The 7567-nt window shown below is 45.1% G+C and overlaps 1 pseudogene; it reads right to left on the reverse strand.

The window, feature by feature from the left end:
* Window positions 1–1203: 1203 nt before the first annotated feature.
* LOC109449341 (small ribosomal subunit protein eS6 pseudogene) lies at window positions 1204–3858 on the reverse strand (annotated as a pseudogene).
* Between the last annotated feature and the right edge of the window lie 3709 nt (window positions 3859–7567).

The following is a 7567-nucleotide window of genomic DNA, read 5'->3' on the forward strand; positions in this document are numbered from 1 at the left end:
CCGCACAGTGGAGAGTGGAAGCACGTCCTGAGGTGCAGAAGCAAGTCAGCTTGTGGGGTGGTTCCCTGGGCCTGAGTTCTCAGCGGGTCAGGAGGCCATCCGTCCATCCGTCCGTCCGTCCATCCGTCCATCCGTCCGTCTATCCATCCGTCCATCCATCAATCCATCCATCTATCCACCCATCCATCCATCCAAGACATGTTTTCTGAGCCCCCATTACACACCAGGGGCTGTTCTAAGCCTGGAGATTCAGGTGAACTCCCTGAATTCCCTGTGTTGAAATTCCAGCAGGAGAAAGCAGACAAGAAACAAATAAATCAATAAACAAGACGATTTTAAATAGTGATGCGTGCATGAGAAAAATCAAACTAGAGAAAGTGATGGAGAGCAGCCAGGGCAGGGGGCTGAGCAGCCAGGGCAGGGGGCTCCTTTGCATGGGGCGCTCAGGGCAGACGCATCCGTATGAGACGAGGCCTGCGAGGTGGGTGGCAGCGTTTCCTGTAGGACCCCAGGCCCTGGCGAGGAGTTTGGGTTCTGCTCTAAATAGGTCACTAAGGGTCTGACGCCAGGAGTGCTTCTAGGGGCTAGGCCTGGGGTGTGAGGTGGACACATCCAGCCCAAGACCCGGCCAGAGGGTGTGCATGTGTTTGTGGAGTGAGCGGTTTCATTGTCCCAGCACAGTGCACTGCCTTCCCATTCATAACGCAGGGCATTTCAGGGGCAGATTAAATTCTACAAAGGAGTAAATGGCCTGGGAAAGTGAAGTGACGCCCTGGTGGTGGACAGCAGTACATTATAGGTCTTTTATTAGCCAGCAGCCCGTGGCAGCGAGCCGACAGGCTCTTACAAATGCACACATATGAGAAATACAGGAACTGCATCCATCAACCTCTCAACTTCACTTGAAAGGTCTGGGCTTGTACTGAAGGTGGCGAGGGCTGGGACGGGATTGGCTGGTCCAGGAAGATGACGCCCCCTGCTTTGCCCCAGGCCTGGCCTGCGGCCTGCTGCCTGTCCAGAGTTCCAGTGAAAGTAACTTTAAAAAGTTTATTTTCATAGCAGTGTTAGCAGAGCACCATAAAACAATGTTAGAGGGAAAGTCTGCCTGTTTTTTTTGTTTTGTTTTGTTTTGATATTTGTTTTTCGATGTCTGATCTTATTTATGTGTTACTCTTAGAAAATCTCATTTTTGATTGGCTCAGACTAAGAGGTAGAAGCTCTCAGAGAGGACAGCCTGTGTCTCCCGGCAATCTGTTCCTGGCATTTTTCTTTGGCCTTCTTCATTCTCTTGGTCGAAAGCTTAGCATATTCTGCGGCCTCTTATTGTTCTTAGCACGCTGTTTCTCCAGAGCAATATGCTGACGTTTGTGTTGCAGGACTCGCGGAGTAACAGGACACTGAATCTTGGGTGCTTTGGTCCTAGGTGTCTTACCTTCTTTGTTTAGGGGCTGTCTCACAACATACTGGCAGACGTCATCTTCTTTAGAGAAATTGAAAAGTTTGCGGGTTCTGTTAGCTCTTTTGGGCCCCAGGCAACAAGGCACAGTGGTATCAGTGAGACCAGGAATATGTTTCTCTCCCATTTGTACAACGACCAAGTTGAGAACACTCAGACTGGCATCCACAATGCAACCCCGAACAGATCTGCGCTTTCTTCCTGCAGGCCTCCTTGGTCTGTAACAGGAATGCCCCTTACTCAGAAGCAGGCGGACACGGCTATGGGTCACGACACCCCGCTTCATGGGGAAACCTTGTTTGTCGTTCCCACCACTGATTCGAAGCACACAACCCTTCCATTCTTCACCCAGAGCGTCAGCAGCAACTTCCGTGGCCACACGTTTCTCCGAAAACATACGAAGTTAGCGTTCATCGTCCCCTTCACTGAGTTTCTGGCAGCCAGTGGCTGGGAAAGAGATGCTTGGCTTCCTCCTGAAGCCACCGACGGCCTCCGAGGCGCCATGACAAAGAGCCTGGCTGTTTTTTTTTGATCCATGAGGCTCCCGGTGCCAAAAAACACTGCAAAAGGGAGGCCTGAGTGAGATTCCCCTGGATCTTCTGCACTCCCCATGGTGGGGGGAAGGGGCAGCAGCACAGACTGCAGGTCCCCAGAGGTCCTCGCTCTTGGCCTGAGGGACAGAAACCCAGGCCAAGCAGCTCCAGCGGCTCCGCGTTGGTCTTGGTTTCTAACTTGGAGGGAACTGTGACGAGTGCTGGGGTAAGATGATGTGGGACTCAGCCACCCAGCTTGGGGTCAGGGAGCTGGCAGGAGGGGTGGACCCTGGGATGCTGGAATGTGAGCCCCGAGAACAGCAATGTCCCCACTCTGGGAACCACACGTGGCACAGAGCAGGCTCTGGACAAGTACTGTTTGTCCAATGATGGCCCAGCCAGCAGATAGGCCCTGGTCACTGTTTGTGAAACATCACGGTCAGTCGGTTGTTCTGCTTTGTGAATCTGCTGTCTTAAACGAGCGCCTTTCCTGCATGTGTGTCTTGTCGCCGTGGATTTTAAGCTCTGAGGGCAGAGAAGGACCATACACCCCAGTGTGTCCCCAGGACAGTGGTCTTACAGTAAGATGACCTCTCTCTGCATCAAGGGCATCTCAGTAGAAAGGGCAGTGGGCAGCCTCACTCACAAGTATTCTGTGACATCCTCCCAGGGCCACTCAGGACACCCACTGGGCTGCGGGAAGAGAATGTCACCACTTCTCACTGTATTTATTTTTTTAGTATCATGTTTTAAATGTTTTCAGTTTTGTGTGTATATTTTATAATGTGTAGCCTGCCAGTTACTTTAGGCCACTGGTTCTCAACTGGGGACGATTTTGCTCCCAGGAAACACTGGACAGTGTCCGGAGACATTTTGGTGGTCACAATGGGAGTGGGAGTAAGGGGTGCTCCTGGCATCTGGTGGGTAATGGCCTGGGATGCTGCTAAATGCCCTTTAAGGCATAAAGCTTAGGTTGTTATTATTTTTCCTTCCCTTGCATTCAATAAGCATCCATTGAACATCTACTGTGTGTGCTTAGCCCCTTTTCCTAAAAAGCTGCATAAATGCTGCTCCCACCTCAGATGCTCTGTCTCTCATTGGAGATTGATGTGCAAACCACAGTCACAGTGGCCGCTTCTGAGAGGCGGAGCCAAGACAGCAAAGGGCACTGAAAGGGTAAGCCGGCGTGGCCTCCTGTTTCAGGTTCTTGGCAGATGGGCTGATGAAAGACAAGAAGTGAAGGTCGGCCAGTGACACACATCCTTGATGTATGGTCAGGAACAAAGTCATGGGCAGCCCACATGGCTGTTTTAACTCAGGGTGGGGACAGTTGTAGGGAACAAAGTTCATTGTTTTATATATTCAGCCATCAGAAAGCCCTGTTTTAAAAATGTTCACTTTCTAATTAAGTGACAAAGTGTTCCTGTTTCCTTGGAAGCCACAGTGGATGGAGCCACCAAGAGGGAAGTACCTGAAATCTGGGAGATAGAGAGAATCAGAAGAGAAGCAGGGGCTACTGCGTCCTGCCCTCACCACATCCCTTCTGGGTCCATCGATCCATTTCTTTGTTCAGTCAGTAGATCCTTCACGGGCTGACCCAGGCATTCATTGGTTCATCCATTCTTTCAAGTCATTTTTCATTTCTCTTATGCATTGCTTATCCGGGATTCTCTTTACTCACTGTTGCAGCTGACATTTATTGAGCTGCTGTATACCCGGCACAGATAATGCAGAGAAGATCAAGATCAAAGCGAAAGTCACGCCCTCAGTGAGCACCTTGGTGGGTCCATTGTTCTCTGTGCCCCCTTCCTCCTCTGCCTGAATTGTGTTCTTGTCCTGTGGCCAGAGCCACTTGCAGTCACTGGCCATGCAGGCAGCTCTTTATCTCCCCCAGACCAATTCACAGAGACTCCTTTGGAGTAACAAATTGAACTCAAGCACTCTCCCTCTTTGTAATTCTCAAAAACTCCTGTAATCAGATAATGTAAGTCCTTCGCATTTGTTCTTTTTTAAGATCGTTTGGGTTACTCTAGGTCCTTTGGTTTTCGATATAAATTGAGAATCAGTTTATCAATTTCTACCAAAAAAAAAAAAATCCTACTGGGATTTTAATCAGGATTGAATTTTATCTGTGGAGCCATTTAGAGAGAATTGGCATCACAAGATATTAACTCTTCCAATTCAAGGTTATGGTATATCTCTTCAGTTAGTTGTCTTTTTTTTTCTCCAATTTTCCCTCAACAATTTTTTTTGTATTTTCTGTGTAGAGTTCTTTCTTATATCTCTTTTGTTAAATTTATCCCTAAGTACTTTATAATGTTGATTCTATTGTACATGAAATTGTTCTAAAATTTTCATTTTTCTGTTTCTACTAATATATAAATATTCAATTGATTTTTATATATTGACTTTATATCCTAACACCTTTGTAGGTTCATTTATTACATCTGGTAGTTTTTAAAAAATATATATTCTTTAGGATGTTCTATGTAAACAATTATGTCATCTATTGATGAAAGAAGTTTTATTTATTCCTCTTTAATCAGATGCCTTTCGTTTCTTTTTCTTGACTTATTGCACTGGCTGGAATCTTCAATGTTGACTTGAAGTAGTGAAAAAGGACATCTTGTCTTGTTTCTGATCAGACTTTCACTGTTAGGTATAATGTTAGCTGAAGTTTTTTTTTAGACGCCCTCTATCGGATGGGTGAAATTCACTTCTGTTACTATTTTACTTAGAGTTCTGATTATAAATTGATGTTGAATTTTGTCAGATGCTTTTTCTACAACTATTGACATGACCATATGGCTTTCTTTTTTAGTCTGTTAATATGGTAAATTACATTGATTAATTTTAGGGTGTTAAGCCAACCTTGTATTCCTGGGAAAACCTCATTTGTTGAGGATGCATAATCCATTTTATATATGGATGGATTTATTTTGCTACAATTTTAAAGAATGTTTGCATCTGTGATGATGAGGGTTATTGGTGTATATGTTTCTTTTATTGTAATATAATTATCTGGTTTTTTGTATTAGGGTAAAGCTGGCTTTATAAAATTAGTTGAGAAGTATTCTCTCTTAAATTTTTGGGAAGAGGTTTTGCAGAATGGGTATTATTTATTCCTTAAATGTTTGTCAGAATTCACCAGTGAAGCTTGGTGAATCCACCTGGGCTTGGATTTATTTTTGTGGGAAGGTTTCTACTAAAAATTCAGTTTTTCAGGTACATATAGGGTCATGCAGATTATTTACTTCTTCTCAAGTGAACTTTCATAGTTTGTGTTTTTCAGGGAATTTGTCAATTTCATCTAAGTTGTCAAATTTATTGGCATAAAAGTCGTTCATAATAGTTCCGTATTATCCTTCTAATCTCTGTAAGAGATGTAGTGGTGTCCCCGCTTTCACTCCTGATATTGTTAATCTGTGTTTTCTCTGTGTTTTATCCTGATCAGTCAGCCTAGTTTTGTTTTGCTTTAACAATTTTAATGATCTTTTTCGAAGATCCTACTTTTGGTTTCTTTTATTTTTCTATTTCATTTAATTCTGCTCTTTATTATTTCCTTCCTTGTGCTCATGTTAGGTTTAATTTGCCCTCTTTTCTCACTTCTTAAGATGGGAGCTTAGATCATTAGTTTGAGACAGTTCTTCCTAAACATTATTCTTCTTTCTAATATGCATCCTCTATTTAAATGAATTTATTATCGATATCATAATAATTTTGTCTTTCTTTTTTGATCCAATCTGACAATCTTTGCTTTTTAATTGGAATATTTAGATCCTATATGTTTAATGTGGTTTTTGATATGGATTCAAACCTACTATCTTGTTGTTGGTTTTCTGTTCATTCCATCTGGTTTTTTATCTCTCCCTCTTTTTTCCTGACCAGTTTTGCTTGGGTATCTTGTTATCATTTAATTTGATCTCTACTATTAGCTTATTTGCCTGTCTCTCTCTCTCTCTCTCTCTCTCTCTCTCTCTCGATGAAACTGCATCTTGGCTTGGTGAGGTCCCACCTCCCTAAGCACGTGCATGAGCAATACTAGGCAGAATCAGGGTCTGTTAGCCAGGGACAAGGAAACAATGGGTGTGGAGTGGCCCAGCAGTGTCGCTACCTGTAGCTCCCAACTTTCCAATTCCTAGCTTTAGTCTCAGGGAAGTCCAGCTCTCTTCTAGTGTCAGTCCTTGAGTGTTTGTATCTTGTTTGCAATCTTCTGCACTAGATTGAATAATGTACCCCCAAATTCACATCCACCCAGAACCTGTGAATGTGATCAGATTTGGGAAAAGGGTCTTTGCAGGTGTAATCAGGTTAAGATGAGGTCATATTGGATTAGGGTGGCCCTAATCCAGTGACTGCTCCTTCTAAGCAGAGAGAGACTTGTGCACAGAGACATGCACGTAAACAAGAGCACATGGGACACAGAAAGGTAGCCATGTGAAGCCAGAGGCAGAGACTGGAGTGATGATGCATCTATAAGGCATGGCTTGCCGGCGGCCACCACAGAGGGGCCTGGGACAGATTCTCCCTCAGAGTCTCCAGAAGGATCCAGCCCTGCTGACACCTTAAGCTCAGACTTCTGACCTCTAGAACTAGGAGCAAATACACTTCTGTTGTTTTAAACCCAGATTGTAACAAACACATCTTCCAATAATACACCATTTCATTGAGCTGCTTTGGGTAGATTTCTGTCCCTTTCAATCGAAGGAAAAGTCTTAACCATAACGCTTCCCTTTCTCCTTCACATGTTTTTGGAATTCCCAGTTTCTCCTGACCCGCAAGTTCGTGCACACCCAGTGCCCTCACCAGTCCTCCTTCTCTCTCACCTGTGACCTACTTTTGCCCTTCACCTTGTCACATGACCTCTCTGGGCCTGCTGCAAATCCCGAAGGACATCTGCTTGGTCTCCCCCAGCACCAGCGTCTGTCAGGCCCCAGGGAGGGGAGGGTGATGGGTAAGCTGGTGCCTCCCACAGGGCGTGATGGGTGGGGGCCCATCGGGGCGGTTTGGGGAGGCTGCATGGTGAATTTGTCTATGGATCCGCAGTCAGTCAACCAGGTCAAATGCAGACAGGCCAAGAATGCCTGTGCCCCGGGGCCCTTCCCTCACTCCAGCCTCTGCCCTTGGAACTGAGCCCCTTCATCTGCCAAAAGCAAACCCGAAGTGAAGGACCCCCGGGACGCAGGATTAGGGACACTTACAACTAATGCCAAATAAACAAGACAGAATTATATGTAATTACTCCTAAAGTCATTTACTTGTACCACTAATTGACCTGTGCGTCCTTTAATCTTTAATGCCCTTTAAAATTCAGCCTCAGGGAGTCGTCGTGGTTACTGACGTTTGTCACGGTGTGGACTCTGGAGGCATGAGGCTTTGGTTAAGATGTCTTCAAAAGAAATAACCGATTTAGGAAGACGTGACATTCACCCGTGGGGTGAAGAGATGCAGGGTGAGGGGCTGTGGCCTTCTGCGTCTTCCTGGGTTGGATACAGTGGTGATGACGGTGGTGGTAACGATAATAATGACAGTGAGACTTATTGATGGCTCAGCATGTGCTACAAATGACTTCAATTCA

This window comes from Rhinolophus sinicus, chromosome 12, assembly GCF_057876585.1.
Source record: "Rhinolophus sinicus isolate RSI-liver-muscle chromosome 12, RSI-T2T, whole genome shotgun sequence".
In the NCBI taxonomy this organism is placed as follows: domain Eukaryota; kingdom Metazoa; phylum Chordata; class Mammalia; order Chiroptera; family Rhinolophidae; genus Rhinolophus; species Rhinolophus sinicus.